At 42.7% G+C, this 22,477-nt stretch overlaps 1 protein-coding gene across 2 annotated transcripts in view; it reads right to left on the reverse strand.

Moving 5' to 3' along the window:
• The window catches only part of LOC139765624 (bestrophin-2-like), a 79,887-nt gene that overhangs the window by 24,798 nt on the left and 32,612 nt on the right, over positions 1 to 22,477 (reverse strand). The gene's annotated exons all lie outside the window — the stretch shown is intronic.

Genomic DNA, 22,477 nt, shown 5'->3' on the forward strand with positions numbered 1-22,477 from the left:
TCTCCTCGTTCCATCCACCTCCGACACATATATCCTCTTGGTCAATCTTTCCTCACTCATTCTCTCCATGTGCCCAAACCACTTCAAAACACCCTCTTCTGCTCTCTCAACCACGCTCTTTTTATTTCCACACATCTCTCTTACCCTTACGTTACTCACTCGATCAAACCACCTCACACCACACATTGTCCTCAAACATCTCATTTCCAGCACATCCATCCTCCTGCGCACAAATCTATCCATAGCCCACGCCTCGCAACCATACAACATTGTTGGAACCACTATTCCTTCAAACATACCCATTTTTGCTTTCCGAGATAATGTTCTCGACTTCCACACATTCTTCAAGGCCCCCAGAATTTTCGCCCCCTCCCCCACCCTATGATCCACTTCCGCTTCCATGGTTCCATCCGCTGCCAGATTCACTCCCAGATATCTAAAACACTTTACTTCCTCCAGTTTTTCTCCATTCAAACTCACCTCCCAATTGACTTGACCCTCAACCCTACTGTACCTAATAACCTTGCTCTTATTCACATTTACTCTTAACTTTCTTCTTTCACACACTTTACCAAACTCAGTCACCAGCTTCTGCAGTTTCTCACATGAATCAGCCACCAGCGCTGTATCATCAGCGAACAACAACTGACTCACTTCCCAAGCTCTCTCATCCCCAACAGACTTCATACTTGCCCCTCTTTCCAAAACTCTTGCATTTACCTCCCTAACAACCCCATCCATAAACAAATTAAACAACCATGGAGACATCACACACCCCTGCCGCAAACCTACATTCACTGAGAACCAATCACTTTCCTCTCTTCCTACACGTACACATGCCTTACATCCTCGATAAAAACTTTTCACTGCTTCTAACAACTTTCCTCCCACACCATATATTCTTAATACCTTCCACAGAGCATCTCTATCAACTCTATCATATGCCTTCTCCAGATCCATAAATGCTACATGCAAATCCATTTGCTTTTCTAAGTATTTCTCACATACATTCTACAAAGCAAACACCTGATCCACACATCCTCTACCACTTCTGAAACCACACTGCTCTTCCCCAATCTGATGCTCTGTACATGCCTTCACCCTCTCAATCAATACCCTCCCATATAATTTACCAGGAATACTCAACAAACTTATACCTCCGTAATTTGAGCGCTCACTCTTATCCCCTTTGCCTTTGTACAATGGCAAAGGGGATAAGAGTGAGTGCTCAAATTACAGAGGTATAAGTCTGTTGAGTATTCCTGGTAAATTATATGGGAGGGTATTGATTGAGAGGGTGAAGGCATGTACAGAGCATCAGATTGGGGAAGAGCAGTGTGGTTTCAGAAGTGGTAGAGGATGTGTGGATCAGGTGTTTGCTTTGAAGAATGTATGTGAGAAATACTTAGAAAAGCAAATGGATTTGTATGTAGCATTTATGGATCTGGAGAAGGCATATGATAGAGTTGATAGAGATGCTCTGTGGAAGGTATTAAGAATATATGGTGTGGGAGGCAAGTTGTTAGAAGCAGTGAAAAGTTTTTATCGAGGATGTAAGGCATGTGTACGTGTAGGAAGAGAGGAAAGTGATTGGTTCTCGGTGAATGTAGGTTTGCGGCAGGGGTGTGTGATGTCTCCATGGTTGTTCAATTTGTTTATGGATGGGGTTGTTAGGGAGGTAAATGCAAGAGTTTTGGAAAGAGGGGCAAGTATGAAGTCTGTTGGGGATGAGAGAGCTTGGGAAGTGAGTCAGTTGTTGTTCGCTGATGATACAGCGCTGGTGGCTGATTCATGTGAGAAACTGCAGAAGCTGGTGACTGAGTTTGGTAAAGTGTATGGAAGAAGAAAGTTAAGAGTAAATGTGAATAAGAGCAAGGTTATTAGGTACAGTAGGGTTGAGGGTCAAGTCAATTGGGAGGTGAGTTTGAATGGAGAAAAACTGGAGGAAGTAAAGTGTTTTAGATATCTGGGAGTGGATCTGGCAGCGGATGGAACCATGGAAGCGGAAGTGGATCATAGGGTGGGGGAGGGGGCGAAAATTCTGGGGGCCTTGAAGAATGTGTGGAAGTCGAGAACATTATCTCAGAAAGCAAAAATGGGTATGTTTGAAGGAATAGTGGTTCCAACAATGTTGTATGGTTGCGAGGCGTGGGCTATGGATAGAGTTGTGCGCAGGAGGATGGATGTGCTGGAAATGAGATGTTTGAGGACAATGTGTGGTGTGAGGTGGTTTGATCGCGTAAGTAACGTAAGGGTAAGAGAGATGTGTGGAAATAAAAAGAGCGTGGTTGAGAGAGCAGAAGAGGGTGTTTTGAAGTGGTTTGGGCACATGGAGAGAATGAGTGAGGAAAGATTGACCAAGAGGATATATGTGTCGGAGGTGGAGGGAACGAGGAGAAGAGGGAGACCAAATTGGAGGTGGAAAGATGGAGTGAAAAAGATTTTGTGTGATCGGGGCCTGAACATGCAGGAGGGTGAAAGGAGGGCAAGGACTAGAGTGAATTGGAGCGATGTGGTATACCGGGGTTGACGTGCTGTCAGTGGATTGAATCAAGGCATGTGAAGCGTCTGGGGTAAACCATGGAAAGCTGTGTAGGTATGTATATTTGCGTGTGTGGACGTATGTATATACATGTGTATGGGGGGGGGGTTGGGCCATTTCTTTCGTCTGTTTCCTTGCGCTACCTCGCAAACGCGGGAGACAGCGAGAAAGTATAAAAAAAAAAAAAAAAAAATATATATATATATGGTGAGGTGCCTGAGGATTGGCGGAATGCGTGCATAGTGCCATTGTACAAAGGCAAAGGGGATAAGAGTGAGTGCTCAAATTACAGAGGTATAAGTTTGTTGAGTATTCCTGGTAAATTATATGGGAGGATTGATTGAGAGGGTGAAGGCATGTACAGAGCATCAGATTGGGGAAGAGCAGTGTGGTTTCAGAAGTGGTAGAGGATGTGTGGATCAGGTGTTTGCTTTGAAGAATGTATGTAAGAAATACTTAGAAAAGCAAATGGATTTGTATGTAGCATTTATGGATCTGGAGAAGACATATGATAGAGTTGATAGAGATGCTCTGTGGAAGGTATTAAGAATATATGATGTGGGAGGCAAGTTGTTAGAAGCAGTGAAAAGTTTTTATCGAGGATGTAAGGCATGTGTACGTGTAGGAAGAGAGGAAAGTGATTGGTTCTCAGTGAATGTAGGTTTGTGGCAGGGGTGTGTGATGTCTCCATGGTTGTTTAATTTGTTTATGGATGGGGTTGTTAGGGAGGTGAATGCAAGAGTTTTGGAAAGAGGGGCAAGTATGAAGTCTGTTGGGGATGAGAGAGCTTGGGAAGTGAGTCAGTTGTTGTTCGCTGATGATACAGCGCTGGTGGCTGATTCATGTGAGAAACTGCAGAAGCTGGTGACTGAGTTTGGTAAAGTGTGTGAAAGAAGAAAGTTAAGAGTAAATGTGAATAAGAGCAAGGTTATTAGGTACAGTAGGGTTGAGGGTCAAGTCAATTGGGAGGTGAGTTTGAATGGAGAAAAACTGGAAGTGAAGTGTTTTAGATATCTGGGAGTCGATCTGGCAGCGGATGGAACCATGGAAGCGGAATTGGATCATAGGGTGGGGGAGGGGGCGAAAATTCTGGGAGCCTTGAAGAATGTGTGGAAGTCGAGAACATTATCTCTGAAAGCAAAAATGGGTATGTTAGAAGGAATAGTGATTCCAACAATGTTGTATGGTTGCGAGACGTGGGCTATGGATAGAGTTGTGCGCAGGAGGATGGATGTGCTGGAAATAAGATGTTTGAGGACAATATGTGGTGTGAGGTGGTTTGATCGAGTAAGTAACGTAAGGGTAAGAGAGATGTGTGGAAATAAAAAGAGCGTGGTTGAGAGAGCAGAAGAGGGTGTTTTGAAATGGTTCGGGCACATGGAGAGAATGAGTGAGGAAAGATTGACCAAGAGAATATATGTGTCGGAGGTGGAGGGAACGAGGAGAAGAGGGAGACCAAATTGGAGGTGGAAAGATGGAGTGAAAAAGATTTTGTGTGATCGGGGCCTGAACATGCAGGAGGGTGAAAGGAGGGCAAGGAATAGAGTGAATTGTAGCGATGTGGTATACCGGGGTTGACGTGCTGTCAGTGGATTGAATCAAGGCATGTGAGGCGTCTGGGGTAAACCATGGAAAGCTGTGTAGGTATGTATATTTGCGTGTGTGGACGTATGTATATACATGTGTATGGGGGTGGGTTGGGCCATTTTCCCTAACCCTCTCACTTTGCACACCACCTCGACCAAAACACCCTATATCTGCCACTCTATCATCAAACACATTCAACAAACCTTCAAAATACTCACTCCATATAATAATATATATATATATATATATAATATATATATTTTTTTTTTTTTTTTTCTTTTATACTTTGTCGCTGTCTCCCGCGTTTGCGAGGTAGCGCAAGGAAACAGACGAAAGAAATGGCCCAACCCCCCCCATACACATGTACATACACACGTCCACACACACAAATATACATACCTACACAGCTTTACATGGTTTACCCCGGACGCTTCACATGCCTTGATTCAATCCACTGACAGCACGTCAACCCCTGTATACCACATCGCTCCAATTCACTCTATTCCTTGCCCTCCTTTCACCCTCCTGCATGTTCAGGCCCCGATCACACAAAATCTTTTTCACTCCATCTTTCCACCTCCAATTTGGTCTCCCTCTTCTCCTCGTTCCCTCCACCTCCGACACATATACCCTCTTGGTCAATCTTTCCTCACTCATTCTCCCCATGTGCCCAAACCATTTTAAAACACCCTCTTCTGCTCTCTCAACCACGCTCTTTTTATTTCCACACATCTCTCTTACCCTTACATTACTTACTCGATCAAACCACCTCACACCACACATTGTCCTCAAACATCTCATTTCCAGCACATCCATCCTCCTGCGCACAACTCTATCCATAGCCCACGCCTCGCAACCATACAACATTGTTGGAACTACTATTCCTTCAAACATACCCATTTTTGCTTTCCGGGATAATGTTCTCGACTTCCACACATTTTTCAAGGCTCCCAAAATTTTCGCCCCCTCCCCCACCCTTGATCCACTTCCGCTTCCATGGTTCCATCCGCTGACAGATCCACTCCCAGATAATATATATATATATAATATATATATATATAATATATATATAATATATATATATATATATATATATATATATATATATATATATATATATATATATATATATATTATATATATATATATTATCCCTGGGGATAGGGGATTAAGAATACTTCCCACGTATTCCCTGCGTGTCGTAGTAGGCGAGTAAAAGGGGAGGGAGCGGGGGGCTGGAAATCCTCCCCTCTCGTTTTTTTTTTTTTTAATTTTCCAAAAGAAGGAACAGAGAATTGGGCCAGGTGAGGGTATTCCCTCAAAGGCCCAGTCCTCTGTTCTTAATGCTACCTCGCTAACGCGGGAAATGGCGAATACTTTAAAAGAAAGAAACAAAAGATATATATATATATATATATATATATATATATATATATATATATATATATATATATATATATATATATATATATCCCATTTTAGAAAGTTAATACAAGGAGGGGAGGATTTCTGGCCCCCCGCTCCCGTCCCCTCTAGTCGCTTTCTACGACACGCGAGGAATACGTGGGAAGTATTCTTTCACCCCTATCCCCAGGGATAATATACATATATATATACATATACACATACACACACATACACATACATACGCACATATACACACACACACATACATATATATACATATGAAAAATGTAAGAAACAATTTAGAAAACTGAAACTTCTAGCTTGAAATGAATGAAAAAAATGAATGTCACTTAATGGTTCAACCTCTGGCTATGGAAAAAAGAAAATGTATAATTTATTTACACAAACGTCAATAGCAGATTTCATCAATTTAACCACTGTATCAATAAGCTTCAATGTAAGTAAGTGAGTAAGTGAGCTTGAGAAGGAGACCTGTGTGAGGAAGTACCAGGAGAGACTGAGTACAGAATGGAAAAAGGTGAGAACAATGGAAGTAAGGGGAGTGGGAGAGGAATGGGATGTATTTAGGGAATCAGTGATGGATTGCGCAAAAGATGCTTGTGGCATGAGAAGAGTGGGAGGTGGGTTGATTAGAAAGGGTAGTGAGTGGTGGGATGAAGAAGTAAGAGTATTAGTGAAAGAGAAGAGAGAGGCATTTGGACGATTTTTGCAGGGAAAAAATGCAATTGAGTGGGAGATGTATAAAAGAAAGAGACAGGAGATCAAGAGAAAGGTGCAAGAGGTGAAAAAAAGGGCAAATGAGAGTTGGGGTGAGAGAGTATCATTAAATTTTAGGGAGAATAAAAAGATGTTCTGGAAGGAGGTAAATAAAGTGCGTAAGACAAGGGAGCAAATGGGAACTTCAGTGAAGGGCGCAAATGGGGAGGTGATAACAAGTAGTGGTGATGTGAGAAGGAGATGGAGTGAGTATTTTGAAGGTTTGTTGAATGTGTTTGATGATAGAGTGGCAGATATAGGGTGTTTTGGTCGAGGTGGTGTGCAAAGTGAGAGGGTTAGGGAAAATGATTTGGTAAACAGAGAAGAGGTAGTGAAAGCTTTGCGGAAGATGAAAGCCGGCAAGGCAGCAGGTTTGGATGGTATTGCAGTGGAATTTATTAAAAAAGGGGGTGACTGTATTGTTGACTGGTTGGTAAGGTTATTTAATGTATGTATGACTCATGGTGAGGTGCCTGAGGATTGGCGGAATGCGTGCATAGTGCCATTGTACAAAGGCAAAGGGGATAAGAGTGAGTGCTCAAATTACAGAGGTATAAGTCTGTTGAGTATTCCTGGTAAATTATATGGGAGGGTATTGATTGAGAGGGTGACGGCATGTACAGAGCATCAGATTGGGGAAGAGCAGTGTGGTTTCAGAAGTGGTAGAGGATGTGTGGATCAGGTGTTTGCTTTGAAGAATGTATGTGAGAAATACTTAGAAAAGCAAATGGATTTGTATGTAGCATTTATGGATCTGGAGAAGGCATATGATAGAGTTGATAGAGATGCTCTGTGGAAGGTATTAAGAATATATGGTGTGGGAGGAAAGTTGTTAGAAGCATTGAAAAGTTTTTATCGAGGATGTAAGGCATGTGTACGTGTAGGAAGAGAGGAAAGTGATTGGTTCTCAATGAATGTAGGTTTGCGGCAGGGGTGTGTGATGTCTCCATGGTTGTTTAATTTGTTTATGGATGGGGTTGTTAGGGAGGTGAATGCAAGAGTTTTGGAAAGAGGGGCAAGTATGAAGTCTGTTGGGGATGAGAGAGCTTGGGAAGTGAGTCAGTTGTTGTTCGCTGATGATACAGCGCTGGTGGCTGATTCATGTGAGAAACTGCAGAAGCTGGTGACTGAGTTTGGTAAAGTGTGTGGAAGAAGAAAGTTAAGAGTAAATGTGAATAAGAGCAAGGTTATTAGGTACAGTAGGGTTGAGGGTCAAGTCAATTGGGAGGTGAGTTTGAATGGAGAAAAACTGGAGGAAGTGAAGTGTTTTAGATATCTGGGAGTGGATCTGGCAGTGGATGGAACCATGGAAGCGGAAGTGGATCATAGGGTGGGGGAGGGGGCGAAAATTCTGGGGGCCTTGAAGAATGTGTGGAAGTCAAGAACATTATCTCGGAAAGCAAAAATGGGTATGTTTGAAGGAATAGTGGTTCCAACAATGTTGTATGGTTGCGAGGCGTGGGCTATGGATAGAGTTGTGCGCAGGAGGATGGATGTGCTGGAAATGAGATGTTTGAGGACAATGTGTGGTGTGAGGTGGTTTGATCAAGTGAGTAACGTAAGGGTAAGAGAGATGTGTGGAAATAAAAAGAGCGTGGTTGAGAGAGCAGAAGAGGGTGTTTTGAAGTGGTTTGGGCACATGGAGAGGATGAGTGAGGAAAGATTGACCAAGAGGATATATGTGTCGGAGGTGGAGGGAACAAGGAGAAGAGGGAGACCAAATTGGAGGTGGAAAGATGGAGTGAAAAAGATTTTGTGTGATCGGGGCCTGAACATGCAGGAGGGTGAAAGGAGGGCAAGGAATAGAGTGAATTGGAGCGATGTGGTATACCGGGGTTGACGTGCTGTCAGTGGATTGAATCAAGGCATGTGAAGCGTCTGGGGTAAGCCATGGAAAGCTGTGTAGGTATGTATATTTGTGTGTGTGGACGTATGTATATACATGTGTATTGGGGGGGTTGGGCCATTTCTTTCGTCTGTTTCCTTGCACTACCTCGCAAACGCGGGAGACAGCGACAAAGTATAATAAAAAAAAATAATATATATATATATATATATATATATATATATATATATATATATATATATATATATACATACATAAGTATACATATGTAAGTAGGTGAGATGGCCAGAGAGCGTTACTGGATTACGTGTTAATTGACAAGCGCACGAAAGAGAGACTTTTGGATGTTAATGTGCTGAGAGGTGCAACTGAGGGATGTCTGATCATTATCTTGTGGAGGCTAAGGTGAAGATTTGTATGGGTTTTCAGAAAAGAAGAGTGAATGTTGGGGTGAAGAGGGTGGTGAGAGTAAGTGAGCTTGGGAAGGAGACTTGTTTGAGGAAGTACCAGGAGAGACTGAGTACAGAATGGAGAAAGGTGAGAACAATGGAAGTAAGGGGAGTGGGGAGAGGAATGGGATGTATTTAGGGAATCAGTGATGGATTGCGCAAAAGATGCTTGTGGCATGAGAAGAGTGGGAGGTGGGTTGATTAGAAAGGGTAGTGAGTGGTGGGATGAAGAAGTAAGATTATTAGTGAAAGAGAAGAGAGAGGCATTTGGACAATTTTTGCAAGGAAAAAATGCAATTGAGTGGGAGATGTATAAAAGAAAGAGACAGGAGGTCAAGAGAAAGGTGCAAGAGGTGAAAAAGAGGGCAAATGAGAATTGGGGTGAGAGAGTATCATTAAATTTTAGGGAGAATAAAAAGATGTTCTGGAAGGAGGTAAATAAAGTGCGTAAGACAAGGGAGCAAATGGGAACTTCAGTGAAGGGCGCAAATGGGGAGGTGATAACAAGTAGTGGTGATGTGAGAAGGAGATGGAGTGAGTATTTTGAAGGTTTGTTGAATGTGTTTGATGATAGAGTGGCAGATATAGAGTGTTTTGGTCGTGGTGGTGTGCAAAGAGAGAGGGTTAGGGAAAATGATTTGGTAAACAGAGAAGTGGTAGTAAAAGCTTTGCGGAAGATGAAAGCCGGCAAGGCAGCAGGTTTGGATGGTATTGCAGTGGAATTTATTAAAAAAGGGGGTGACTGTATTATTGACTGGTTGGTAAGGTTATTTAATGTATGTATGACTCATGGTGAGGTGCCTGAGGATTGGCGGAATGCGTGCATAGTGCCATTGTACAAAGGCAAAGGGGATAAGAGTGAGTGCTCAAATTACAGAGGTATAAGTTTTTTGAGTATTCCTGGTAAATTATATGGGAGGGTATTGATTGAGAGGGTGAAGGCATGTACAGAGCATCAGATTGGGGAAGAGCAGTGTGGTTTCAGAAGTGGTAGAGGATGTGTGGATCAGGTGTTTGCTCTGAAGAATGTATGTGAGAAATACTTAGAAAAGCAAATGGATTTGTATGTAGCATTTATGGTTCTGGAGAAGGCATATGATAGAGTTGATAGAGATGCTCTGTGGAAGGTATTAAGAATATATGGTGTGGGAGGAAAGTTGTTAGAAGCATTTAAAAGTTTTTTGGGGGAGTAAGGCATGTGTACGTGTAGGAAAAGGGAAAGGGTTTGGGTTTCGTGAATGGGGGTTTGCGGGGGGGGGTTTTGTGTGATGTTCCATGTTTTTTAATTTGTTTATGGATGGGGTTGTTAGGGGGTAAATTGCAAGAGTTTTGGAAAAGAGGGGCAATATGATCTTTTTGGGGGAGAGCTTGGAAGTGAGCAGTTGTTGTTCGCTGATGTTTAACAGGTTGGTGGCTGTTCTGGGGAAAAATGCAGAAGCTGGTGACTGAGTTGGTAAAGTGTGTGAAAGAAAAATAGTTAGAGAAAAATGGGGAATAAGAGCAGGTTATTAGGACTTTGGGGTTGAGGTCAAGTAAAATTGGGAGGTATGTTTGAATGGAGAAAAACTGGAGGAAGTAAAGTGTTTTGATATCGAGTGGATCTGGCGCGGATGGAACCGGGAAAGGGGAAATTGGTCATAGGGTGGGGGGGGGCGAAATCCTGGGGCCTTAAAAGATGTGTGGAAGTCAAAAAAATTCTCGGAAGCAAAAGGGGGTTGGGTTTGAAGGAAAAAAGTGGTCCAACATTGTATGGTTGCGAGGCTTTGGGCTATGGATAGAGTTTGCGCGGGGGTTGGTTGTGTTTCGAAATGAGATGTTTGAGGACAATGTGTGGTGTGGGTGGTTTGATGGGTTTAGTAACGAAAGGGAAAGAGGATGGTGGAAATAAAAAGAGCGTGGTGGGGGAGAGCAGAAGAGGGTGTTTTGAAAGGGTTTGGGGCCTGGAGGATGAGTGAGGAAAAATGCCAAAGGGAGGAATAGTGTCGGAGGGGGGGAACGAGGAGAAGGGGGAGCCCAAAATTTGGAGGGAAAAGTTTGGAGGGGAAAAAAAGATTTGTGTGATGGGGCTGAACATGAGGGGGGTTTGAAGGAGGAAAGAATAGAGTGAATTGGACGATTTTGGTATACGGGTTTGCCCCCCCCCCCCCCCCCCCCCCCCCCCCCCCCCCCTGCGGGCAGTGGATTGAATCAGGTCATGTGAAGCATCGGGGGTTTAAAACCAGGGAAAGCTGTGTTGGTATGTATTTTTGGTGGGGGACGTATGTTATATACTGTGTATGGGGGGGGGTTTGGGCCATTTCTTTTCGTCAGTTTCCTTGCGCTACTCGCAAACGGGGAAACAGCGACAAAGAAAAATATATTAATATATATTTATATATTTATTTTTTTTTTTTTTTTTTTTTTTTTGTTTGTCGGTCTCGCGTTTGAAAGGGTAGCGCAAGGAAACAGACGAAAGAATGGCCCAACCCACCCCCATTACCGTATTACAAAGTCCACACAACCAAATATACCCCTACACAAGCTTTCCTTGGTTTCCCCCAGACGCTTCACAGGGCCTTGATTCAATCCATGACAAGACGTAACCCCGGTAACCAATCGCTCCAATTCACTTTTTTCCTTCCCCTCCTTTCACCCTCCTGCTTTTTTCAGGCCCGATCACACAAATTCTTTTTCACTCCATCTTTCCACCTCCAATTTGGTCTCCCTCTTCTCCTCGTTCCATCCACCTCCGACACATATATCCTCTTGGTCAATCTTTCCTCACTCATTCTCTCCATGTGCCCAAACCACTTCAAAACACCCTCTTCTGCTCTCTCAACCACGCTCTTTTTATTTCCACACATCTCTCTTACCCTTACGTTACTCACTCGATCAAACCACCTCACACCACACATTGTCCTCAAACATCTCATTTCCAGCACATCCATCCTCCTGCGCACAAATCTATCCATAGCCCACGCCTCGCAACCATACAACATTGTTGGAACCACTATTCCTTCAAACATACCCATTTTTGCTTTCCGAGATAATGTTCTCGACTTCCACACATTCTTCAAGGCCCCCAGAATTTTCGCCCCCTCCCCCACCCTATGATCCACTTCCGCTTCCATGGTTCCATCCGCTGCCAGATTCACTCCCAGATATCTAAAACACTTTACTTCCTCCAGTTTTTCTCCATTTAAACTCACCTCCCAATTGACTTGACCCTCAACCCTACTGTACCTAATAACCTTGCTCTTATTCACATTTACTCTTAACTTTCTTCTTTCACACACTTTACCAAACTCAGTCACCAGCTTCTGCAGTTTCTCACATGAATCAGCCACCAGCGCTGTATCATCAGCGAACAACAACTGACTCACTTCCCAAGCTCTCTCATCCCCAACACACTTCATACTTGCCCCTCTTTCCAAAACTCTTGAATTTACCTCCCTAACAACCCCATCCATAAACAAATTAAACAACCATGGAGACATCACACACCCCTGCCGCAAACCTACATTCACTGAGAACCAATCACTTTCCTCTCTTCCTACACGTACACATGCCTTACATCCTCGATAAAAACTTTTCACTGCTTCTAACAACTTTCCTCCCACACCATATATTCTTAATACCTTCCACAGAGCATCTCTATCAACTCTATCATATGCCTTCTCCAGATCCATAAATGCTACATGCAAATCCATTTGCTTTTCTAAGTATTTCTCACATACATTCTACAAAGCAAACACCTGATCCACACATCCTCTACCACTTCTGAAACCACACTGCTCTTCCCCAATCTGATGCTCTGTACATGCCTTCACCCTCTCAATCAATACCCTCCCATATAATTTACCAGGAATACTCAACAAACTTATACCTCCGTAATTTGAGCGCTCACTCTTATCCCCTTTGCCTTTGTACAATGGCAAAGGGGATAAGAGTGAGTGCTCAAATTACAGAGGTATAAGTCTGTTGAGTATTCCTGGTAAATTATATGGGAGGGTATTGATTGAGAGGGTGAAGGCATGTACAGAGCATCAGATTGGGGAAGAGCAGTGTGGTTTCAGAAGTGGTAGAGGATGTGTGGATCAGGTGTTTGCTTTGAAGAATGTATGTGAGAAATACTTAGAAAAGCAAATGGATTTGTATGTAGCATTTATGGATCTAGAGAAGGCATATGATAGAGTTGATAGAGATGCTCTGTGGAAGGTATTAAGAATATATGGTGTGGGAGGCAAGTTGTTAGAAGCAGTGAAAAGTTTTTATCGAGGATGTAAGGCATGTGTACGTGTAGGAAGAGAGGAAAGTGATTGGTTCTCGGTGAATGTAGGTTTGCGGCACAGGTGTGTGATGTCTCCATGGTTGTTCAATTTGTTTATGGATGGGGTTGTTAGGGAGGTAAATGCAAGAGTTTTGGAAAGAGGGGCAAGTATGAAGTCTGTTGGGGATGAGAGAGCTTGGGAAGTGAGTCAGTTGTTGTTCGCTGATGATACAGTGCTGGTGGCTGATTCATGTGAGAAACTGCAGAAGCTGGTGACTGAGTTTGGTAAAGTGTATGGAAGAAGAAAGTTAAGAGTAAATGTGAATAAGAGCAAGGTTATTAGGTACAGTAGGGTTGAGGGTCAAGTCAATTGGGAGGTGAGTTTGAATGGAGAAAAACTGGAGGAAGTGAAGTGTTTTAGATATCTGGGAGTGGATCTGGCAGCGGATGGAACCATGGAAGCGGAAGTGGATCATAGGGTGGGGGAGGGGGCGAAAATTCTGGGGGCCTTGAAGAATGTGTGGAAGTCGAGAACATTATCTCAGAAAGCAAAAATGGGTATGTTTGAAGGAATAGTGGTTCCAACAATGTTGTATGGTTGCGAGGCGTGGGCTATGGATAGAGTTGTGCGCAGGAGGATGGATGTGCTGGAAATGAGATGTTTGAGGACAATGTGTGGTGTGAGGTGGTTTGATCGCGTAAGTAACGTAAGGGTAAGAGAGATGTGTGGAAATAAAAAGAGCGTGGTTGAGAGAGCAGAAGAGGGTGTTTTGAAGTGGTTTGGGCACATGGAGAGAATGAGTGAGGAAAGATTGACCAAGAGGATATATGTGTCGGAGGTGGAGGGAACGAGGAGAAGAGGGAGACCAAATTGGAGGTGGAAAGATGGAGTGAAAAAGATTTTGTGTGATCGGGGCCTGAACATGCAGGAGGGTGAAAGGAGGGCAAGGACTAGAGTGAATTGGAGCGATGTGGTATACCGGGGTTGACGTGCTGTCAGTGGATTGAATCAGGTCATGTGAAGCGTCTGGGGTAAACCATGGAAAGCTGTGTAGGTATGTATATTTGCGTGTGTGGACGTATGTATATACATGTGTATGGGGGGGGGTTGGGCCATTTCTTTCGTCTGTTTCCTTGCGCTACCTCGCAAACGTGGGAGACAGCGACAAAGTATAAAAAAAAAAAAAAAAAAAATATATATATATATGGTGAGGTGCCTGAGGATTGGCGGAATGCGTGCATAGTGCCATTGTACAAAGGCAAAGGGGATAAGAGTGAGTGCTCAAATTACAGAGGTATAAGTTTGTTGAGTATTCCTGGTAAATTATATGGGAGGATTGATTGAGAGGGTGAAGGCATGTACAGAGCATCAGATTGGGGAAGAGCAGTGTGGTTTCAGAAGTGGTAGAGGATGTGTGGATCAGGTGTTTGCTTTGAAGAATGTATGTAAGAAATACTTAGAAAAGCAAATGGATTTGTATGTAGCATTTATGGATCTGGAGAAGACATATGATAGAGTTGATAGAGATGCTCTGTGGAAGGTATTAAGAATATATGATGTGGGAGGCAAGTTGTTAGAAGCAGTGAAAAGTTTTTATCGAGGATGTAAGGCATGTGTACGTGTAGGAAGAGAGGAAAGTGATTGGTTCTCAGTGAATGTAGGTTTGTGGCAGGGGTGTGTGATGTCTCCATGGTTGTTTAATTTGTTTATGGATGGGGTTGTTAGGGAGGTGAATGCAAGAGTTTTGGAAAGAGGGGCAAGTATGAAGTCTGTTGGGGATGAGAGAGCTTGGGAAGTGAGTCAGTTGTTGTTCGCTGATGATACAGCGCTGGTGGCTGATTCATGTGAGAAACTGCAGAAGCTGGTGACTGAGTTTGGTAAAGTGTGTGAAAGAAGAAAGTGAAGAGTAAATGTGAATAAGAGCATGGTTATTAGGTACAGTAGGGTTGAGGGTCAAGTCAATTGGGAGGTGAGTTTGAATGGAGAAAAACTGGAAGTGAAGTGTTTTAGATATCTGGGAGTCGATCTGGCAGCGGATGGAACCATGGAAGCGGAATTGGATCATAGGGTGGGGGAGGGGGCGAAAATTCTGGGAGCCTTGAAGAATGTGTGGAAGTCGAGAACATTATCTCTGAAAGCAAAAATGGGTATGTTAGAAGGAATAGTGATTCCAACAATGTTGTATGGTTGCGAGACGTGGGCTATGGATAGAGTTGTGCGCAGGAGGATGGATGTGCTGGAAATAAGATGTTTGAGGACAATATGTGGTGTGAGGTGGTTTGATCGAGTAAGTAACGTAAGGGTAAGAGAGATGTGTGGAAATAAAAAGAGCGTGGTTGAGAGAGCAGAAGAGGGTGTTTTGAAATGGTTCGGGCACATGGAGAGAATGAGTGAGGAAAGATTGACCAAGAGAATATATGTGTCGGAGGTGGAGGGAACGAGGAGAAGAGGGAGACCAAATTGGAGGTGGAAAGATGGAGTGAAAAAGATTTTGTGTGATCGGGGCCTGAACATGCAGGAGGGTGAAAGGAGGGCAAGGAATAGAGTGAATTGTAGCGATGTGGTATACCGGGGTTGACGTGCTGTCAGTGGATTGAATCAAGGCATGTGAGGCGTCTGGGGTAAACCATGGAAAGCTGTGTAGGTATGTATATTTGCGTGTGTGGACGTATGTATATACATGTGTATGGGGGTGGGTTGGGCCATTTTCCCTAACCCTCTCACTTTGCACACCACCTCGACCAAAACACCCTATATCTGCCACTCTATCATCAAACACATTCAACAAACCTTCAAAATACTCACTCCATATAATAATATATATATATATATATATATATATAATATATATTTTTTTTTTTTTTTTTTTTTTTATACTTTGTCGCTGTCTCCCGCGTTTGCGAGGTAGCGCAAGGAAACAGACGAAAGAAATGGCCCAACCCCCCCCATACACATGTACATACACACGTCCACACACACAAATATACATACCTACACAGCTTTACATGGTTTACCCCGGACGCTTCACATGCCTTGATTCAATCCACTGACAGCACGTCAACCCCTGTATACCACATCGCTCCAATTCACTCTATTCCTTGCCCTCCTTTCACCCTCCTGCATGTTCAGGCCCCGATCACACAAAATCTTTTTCACTCCATCTTTCCACCTCCAATTTGGTCTCCCTCTTCTCCTCGTTCCCTCCACCTCCGACACATATACCCTCTTGGTCAATCTTTCCTCACTCATTCTCTCCATGTGCCCAAACCATTTTAAAACACCCTCTTCTGCTCTCTCAACCACGCTCTTTTTATTTCCACACATCTCTCTTACCCTTACGTTACTTACTCGATCAAACCACCTCACACCACACATTGTCCTCAAACATCTCATTTCCAGCACATCCATCCTCCTGCGCACAACTCTATCCATAGCCCACGCCTCGCAACCATACAACATTGTTGGAACTACTATTCCTTCAAACATACCCATTTTTGCTTTCCGGGATAATGTTCTCGACTTCCACACATTTTTCAAGGCTCCCAAAATTTTCGCCCCCTCCCCCACCCTATGATCCACTTCCGCTTCCATGGTTCCATCCGCTGACAGATCCACTCCCAGATAATATATATATATATAATATATATATATATAATATATATATAATATATATATATATATATATATATATATATATATATATATATATATATATATATATATATATATATATATTATATATATATATATTATCCCTGGGGATAGGGGATTAAGAATACTTCCCACGTATTCCCTGAGTGTCGTAGTAGGCGAGTAAAAGGGGAGGGAGCGGGGGGCTGGAAATCCTCCCCTCTCGTTTTTTTTTTTTTTAATTTTCCAAAAGAAGGAACAGAGAATTGGGCCAGGTGAGGGTATTCCCTCAAAGGCCCAGTCCTCTGTTCTTAATGCTACCTCGCTAACGCGGGAAATGGCGAATACTTTAAAAGAAAGAAACAAAAGATATATATATATATATATATATATATATATATATATATATATATATATATATATATATATATATATATATATATCCCATTTTAGAAAGTTAATACAATGAGGGGAGGATTTCTGGCCCCCCGCTCCCGTCCCCTCTAGTCGCTTTCTACGACACGCGAGGAATACGTGGGAAGTATTCTTTCACCCCTATCCCCAGGGATAATATACATATATATATACATATACACATACACACACATACACATACATACGCACATATACACACACACACATACATATATATACATATGAAAAATGTAAGAAACAATTTAGAAAACTGAAACTTCTAGCTTGAAATGAATGAAAAAAATGAATGTCACATAATGGTTCAACCTCTGGCTATGGAAAAAAGAAAATGTATAATTTATTTACACAAACGTCAATAGCAGATTTCATCAATTTAACCACTGTATCAATAAGCTTCAATGTAAGTAAGTGAGTAAGTGAGCTTGAGAAGGAGACCTGTGTGAGGAAGTACCAGGAGAGACTGAGTACAGAATGGAAAAAGGTGAGAACAATGGAAGTAAGGGGAGTGGGAGAGGAATGGGATGTATTTAGGGAATCAGTGATGGATTGCGCAAAAGATGCTTGTGGCATGAGAAGAGTGGGAGGTGGGTTGATTAGAAAGGGTAGTGAGTGGTGGGATGAAGAAGTAAGAGTATTAGTGAAAGAGAAGAGAGAGGCATTTGGACGATTTTTGCAGGGAAAAAATGCAATTGAGTGGGAGATGTATAAAAGAAAGAGACAGGAGATCAAGAGAAAGGTGCAAGAGGTGAAAAAAAGGGCAAATGAGAGTTGGGGTGAGAGAGTATCATTAAATTTTAGGGAGAATAAAAAGATGTTCTGGAAGGAGGTAAATAAAGTGCGTAAGACAAGGGAGCAAATGGGAACTTCAGTGAAGGGCGCAAATGGGGAGGTGATAACAAGTAGTGGTGATGTGAGAAGGAGATGGAGTGAGTATTTTGAAGGTTTGTTGAATGTGTTTGATGATAGAGTGGCAGATATAGGGTGTTTTGGTCGAGGTGGTGTGCAAAGTGAGAGGGTTAGGGAAAATGATTTGGTAAACAGAGAAGAGGTAGTGAAAGCTTTGCGGAAGATGAAAGCCGGCAAGGCAGCAGGTTTGGATGGTATTGCAGTGGAATTTATTAAAAAAGGGGGTGACTGTATTGTTGACTGGTTGGTAAGGTTATTTAATGTATGTATGACTCATGGTGAGGTGCCTGAGGATTGGCGGAATGCGTGCATAGTGCCATTGTACAAAGGCAAAGGGGATAAGAGTGAGTGCTCAAATTACAGAGGTATAAGTTTGTTGAGTATTCCTGGTAAATTATATGGGAGGGTATTGATTGAGAGGGTGACGGCATGTACAGAGCATCAGATTGGGGAAGAGCAGTGTGGTTTCAGAAGTGGTAGAGGATGTGTGGATCAGGTGTTTGCTTTGAAGAATGTATGTGAGAAATACTTAGAAAAGCAAATGGATTTGCATGTAGCATTTATGGATCTGGAGAAGGCATATGATAGAGTTGATAGAGATGCTCTGTGGAAGGTATTAAGAATATATGGTGTGGGAGGAAAGTTGTTAGAAGCAGTGAAAAGTTTTTATCGAGGATGTAAGGCATGTGTACGTGTAGGAAGAGAGGAAAGTGATTGGTTCTCAGTGAATGTAGGTTTGCGGCAGGGGTGTGTGATGTCTCCATGGTTGTTTAATTTGTTTATGGATGGGGTTGTTAGGGAGGTGAATGCAAGAGTTTTGGAAAGAGGGGCAAGTATGAAGTCTGTTGGGGATGAGAGAGCTTGGGAAGTGAGTCAGTTGTTGTTCGCTGATGATACAGCGCTGGTGGCTGATTCATGTGAGAAACTGCAGAAGCTGGTGACTGAGTTTGGTAAAGTGTGTGGAAGAAGAAAGTTAAGAGTAAATGTGAATAAGAGCAAGGTTATTAGGTACAGTAGGGTTGAGGGTCAAGTCAATTGGGAGGTGAGTTTGAATGGAGAAAAACTGGAGGAAGTGAAGTGTTTTAGATATCTGGGAGTGGATCTGGCAGTGGATGGAACCATGGAAGCGGAAGTGGATCATAGGGTGGGGGAGGGGGCGAAAATTCTGGGGGCCTTGAAGAATGTGTGGAAGTCAAGAACATTATCTCGGAAAGCAAAAATGGGTATGTTTGAAGGAATAGTGGTTCCAACAATGTTGTATGGTTGCGAGGCGTGGGCTATGGATAGAGTTGTGCGCAGGAGGATGGATGTGCTGGAAATGAGATGTTTGAGGACAATGTGTGGTGTGAGGTGGTTTGATCAAGTGAGTAACGTAAGGGTAAGAGAGATGTGTGGAAATAAAAAGAGCGTGGTTGAGAGAGCAGAAGAGGGTGTTTTGAAGTGGTTTGGGCACATGGAGAGGATGAGTGAGGAAAGATTGACCAAGAGGATATATGTGTCGGAGGTGGAGGGAACAAGGAGAAGAGGGAGACCAAATTGGAGGTGGAAAGATGGAGTGAAAAAGATTTTGTGTGATCGGGGCCTGAACATGCAGGAGGGTGAAAGGAGGGCAAGGAATAGAGTGAATTGGAGCGATGTGGTATACCGGGGTTGACGTGCTGTCAGTGGATTGAATCAAGGCATGTGAAGCGTCTGGGGTAAGCCATGGAAAGCTGTGTAGGTATGTATATTTGTGTGTGTGGACGTATGTATATACATGTGTATGGGGGGGGTTGGGCCATTTCTTTCGTCTGTTTCCTTGCACTACCTCGCAAACGCGGGAGACAGCGACAAAGTATAATAAAAAAAAATAATATATATATATATATATATATATATATATATATATATATATATATATATATATATATATATATACATACATAAGTATACATATGTAAGTAGGTGAGATGGCCAGAGAGCGTTACTGGATTACGTGTTAATTGACAAGCGCACGAAAGAGAGACTTTTGGATGTTAATGTGCTGAGAGGTGCAACTGGAGGGATGTCTGATCATTATCTTGTGGAGGCTAAGGTGAAGATTTGTATGGGTTTTCAGAAAAGAAGAGTGAATGTTGGGGTGAAGAGGGTGGTGAGAGTAAGTGAGCTTGGGAAGGAGACTTGTTTGAGGAAGTACCAGGAGAGACTGAGTACAGAATGGAGAAAGGTGAGAACAATGGAAGTAAGGGGAGTGGGAGAGGAATGGGATGTATTTAGGGAATCAGTGATGGATTGCGCAAAAGATGCTTGTGGCATGAGAAGAGTGGGAGGTGGGTTGATTAGAAAGGGTAGTGAGTGGTGGGATGAAGAAGTAAGATTATTAGTGAAAGAGAAGAGAGAGGCATTTGGACAATTTTTGCAAGGAAAAAATGCAATTGAGTGGGAGATGTATAAAAGAAAGAGACAGGAGGTCAAGAGAAAGGTGCAAGAGGTGAAAAAGAGGGCAAATGAGAATTGGGGTGAGAGAGTATCATTAAATTTTAGGGAGAATAAAAAGATGTTCTGGAAGGAGGTAAATAAAGTGCGTAAGACAAGGGAGCAAATGGGAACTTCAGTGAAGGGCGCAAATGGGGAGGTGATAACAAGTAGTGGTGATGTGAGAAGGAGATGGAGTGAGTATTTTGAAGGTTTGTTGAATGTGTTTGATGATAGAGTGGCAGATATAGAGTGTTTTGGTCGTGGTGGTGTGCAAAGAGAGAGGGTTAGGGAAAATGATTTGGTAAACAGAGAAGTGGTAGTAAAAGCTTTGCGGAAGATGAAAGCCGGCAAGGCAGCAGGTTTGGATGGTATTGCAGTGGAATTTATTAAAAAAGGGGGTGACTGTATTATTGACTGGTTGGTAAGGTTATTTAATGTATGTATGACTCATGGTGAGGTGCCTGAGGATTGGCGGAATGCGTGCATAGTGCCATTGTACAAAGGCAAAGGGGATAAGAGTGAGTGCTCAAATTACAGAGGTATAAGTTTTTTGAGTATTCCTGGTAAATTATATGGGAGGGTATTGATTGAGAGGGTGAAGGCATGTACAGAGCATCAGATTGGGGAAGAGCAGTGTGGTTTCAGAAGTGGTAGAGGATGTGTGGATCAGGTGTTTGCTCTGAAGAATGTATGTGAGAAATACTTAGAAAAGCAAATGGATTTGTATGTAGCATTTATGGTTCTGGAGAAGGCATATGATAAGAGTTGATAGAGATGCTCTGTGGAAGGTATTAAGAATATATGGTGTGGGAGGAAAGTTGTTAGAAGCAGTGAAAAGTTTTTATCAAGGATGTACGGCATGTGTACGTGTAGGAAGAGAGGAAAGTGATTGGTTCTCTGTGAATGTAGGTTTGCGGCAGGGGTGTGTGATGTCTCCATGGTTGTTTAATTTGTTTATGGATGGGGTTGTTAGGGAGGTGAATGCAAGAGTTTTGGAAAGAGGGGCAAGTATGAAGTCTGTTGGGGATGAGAGAGCTTGGGAAGTGAGTCAATTGTTGTTCGCTGATGATACAGCGCTGGTGGCTGATTCATGTGAGAAACTGCAGAAGCTGGTGACTGAGTTTGGTGAAGTGTGTGAAAGAAGAAAGTTAAGAGTAAATGTGAATAAGAGCAAGGTAATTAGGTACAGTAGGGTTGAGGGTCAAGTCAATTGGGAGGTGAGTTTGAATGGAGAAAAACTGGAGGAAGTAAAGTGTTTTAGATATCTGGGAGTGGATCTGGCAGCGGATGGAACCATGGAAGCGGAAGTGGATCATAGGGTGGGGGAGGGGGCGAAAATTCTGGGAGCCTTGAAGAATGTGTGGAGGTCGAGAACATTATCTCGGAAAGCAAAAATGGGTATGTTTGAAGGAATAGTGGTTCCAACAATGTTGTATGGTTGCGAGGCGTGGGCTATGGATAGAGTTGTGTGCAGGAGGATGGATGTGCTGGAAATGAGATGTTTGAGGACAATGTGTGGTGTGAGGTGGTTTGATCGAGTAAGTAACGTAAGGGTAAGAGAGATGTGTGGAAATAAAAAGAGCGTGATTGAGAGAGCAGAAGAGGGTGTTTTGAAATGGTTTGGGCACATGGAGAGAATGAGTGAGGAAAGATTGACCAAGAGGATATATGTGTCGGAGGTGGAGGGAACGAAGAGAAGTGGGAGACCAAATTGGAGGTGGAAAGATGGAGTGAAAAAGATTTTGTGTGATCGGGGCCTGAACATGCAGGAGGGTGAAAGGAGGGCAAGGAATAGAGTGAATTGGATCGATGTGGTATACCGGGTTTGACGTACTGTCAGTGGATTGAATCAGGTCATGTGAAGCGTCTGGGGTGAACCATGGAAAGCTGTGTAGGTATGTATATTTGCATGTGTGGACGTATGCATATACATGTGTATGGGGGTGGGTTGGGCCATTTCTTTCGTCTGTTTCCTTGCGCTACCCCGCAAACGCGGGAGACAGTGACAAAGCAAAAAATATATATATATATATATATATATATATATATATATATATATATATATATATATATATATATATATATAAAAGACCTAGGTAGGTACAGTATAATGTAAGACCTAGGTAGGTACAATATATATATATAAGACCGAGCTAGGTACAGTATAAGACCTAGGTAGGTACATTATAAT

The sequence above is a fragment of the Panulirus ornatus genome, chromosome 55 (genome assembly GCF_036320965.1).
Source record: "Panulirus ornatus isolate Po-2019 chromosome 55, ASM3632096v1, whole genome shotgun sequence".
Lineage (NCBI taxonomy): Eukaryota > Metazoa > Arthropoda > Malacostraca > Decapoda > Palinuridae > Panulirus > Panulirus ornatus.